This window comes from Alligator sinensis, unplaced genomic scaffold, assembly GCF_000455745.1.
Source record: "Alligator sinensis unplaced genomic scaffold, ASM45574v1 scaffold1499_1, whole genome shotgun sequence".
Lineage (NCBI taxonomy): Eukaryota > Metazoa > Chordata > Crocodylia > Alligatoridae > Alligator > Alligator sinensis.
This window is the reverse complement of record NW_005842494.1, coordinates 1,185,490-1,186,849: the sequence shown is the minus strand read 5'-3', so window position 1 is coordinate 1,186,849 and position 1,360 is coordinate 1,185,490. Positions and strand designations below refer to the sequence as shown.

The 1,360-nt window shown below is 49.8% G+C and overlaps 1 protein-coding gene across 1 annotated transcript in view; it reads left to right on the top strand.

Annotated features, from left to right (window-relative positions):
• Positions 1–434: 434 nt before the first annotated feature.
• Positions 435–1,360, top strand: part of LOC106722611 (complement component receptor 1-like protein) — an 8,170-nt gene continuing 7,244 nt past the window's right edge. The window contains exon 1 of the mRNA XM_025212948.1: positions 435–520. The gene's annotated coding sequence lies outside the window, so the exon portion shown is untranslated. The remainder of the gene's footprint in view (positions 521–1,360) is intronic.

Genomic DNA, 1,360 nt, shown 5'->3' with positions numbered 1-1,360 from the left:
TCCTACTCCAGCTGTGCCAGCAACTCCTGTTGGTGCGGATGCCGCTTGCAAAAACCTACATCTCTCTGCTGGTGTGGCTCATGCTGGGTCCCCTGGAAGTGATCCAGTCTCTGCTGCTCACAAGTGCAGCATCTTTTCAGCAGGGTGGGAGAGGTGGGCTTGTAGGAGGAACTGTATTCAGTTCCTTGGGCTCTGGAAGACAAACACAACACAACCCACTGGACACAGCAGGCAGCCAGGGTGGGGCTGAGGGGCCAGAGTTTGATTGGGAACCACCCTTTGCCACGCAGGCTGCCCCTTGTGCCCCAGCCCATGTTTCACGCAGTTTCATTTGCAGCGGTCATGTGCACAACCCCAGAGATCCCGAATGGAAGGGAAGTGGATGGACGTGGTGCTAGGTATACAGCTGGGCACAGCGTGAGTTTTGAATGCAATGCTGACTATATCCTGAACGGCAGCCATGAGATCCAGTGCCAGCAGGATGGCAACTGGGATCCCCCTATCCCAGTCTGCAGTCGGGGTAAGCTCGGATCACAGTCAGTGGCTGGTTGGGGTGATGGGTAAAGCGCAGCAGGCACGTGCGTGGTGGAGAAAATAGAAATTAGCCTGGCTGGAGTCCCAGAATGAGTGACTGATCTGGTATGAGGAAAATGAACAAACCTGTCAGGAAGTCCTTGTCTGTCATTATATGCACTGGTTGGAGGTGCGCCCCTCCCTATGTGCAGCCCCTTGGAAACACAAAGCAGTAGTAAGGGGTGTTTTTCTGCAGGGCCCCCAAGTGCTGGGAGCTTTCTGTTATAAATAAGGCAAAAGGAGAAAGGTATTCTGATACAGAACATATATTTGAAGTTTTCATGGGAGTCAGGGACAGAAAAGCAGCATAATAGAGACATTCTCCCGGGCTGGAGGAGAAATTAAGTGACTGAGTATTACCTCTGCTTTCTCTGTGCTGAGTAGCTAGTATGAAAATTGGTGTGACATACATTTGCAGACTCAGTGTTTTGCCATGGCTTTTTGGCCCTATTTATACAGTTTTAGGTAAGTTTTTAAAGTTGTATTTTTTTTTCCAACTGATGGAAAGTCAGCACTGTAGTTGCATCCATGATATCAATTCCTATAGCCAAGTGAGATCCTTTAACCAGGCTGCCTTGGGCGCCAGGAGCAGCGTAGCCACAGCCTGGCCAGATTCAGCTGCTGAGATCCTTATTAGGGTGTTTGAGAATGGGCTAGCAAAGGGCAAGCCAAAGCTGAGATTGTCAGGTAGGTTAAGCATAAGTCTTGCTTCACAGCCCACAGTTGCTCCTGTAAATGCAGCGCAGTCATAGCCTGTGTATTTGTATGAATTTCACGGATCCATTCT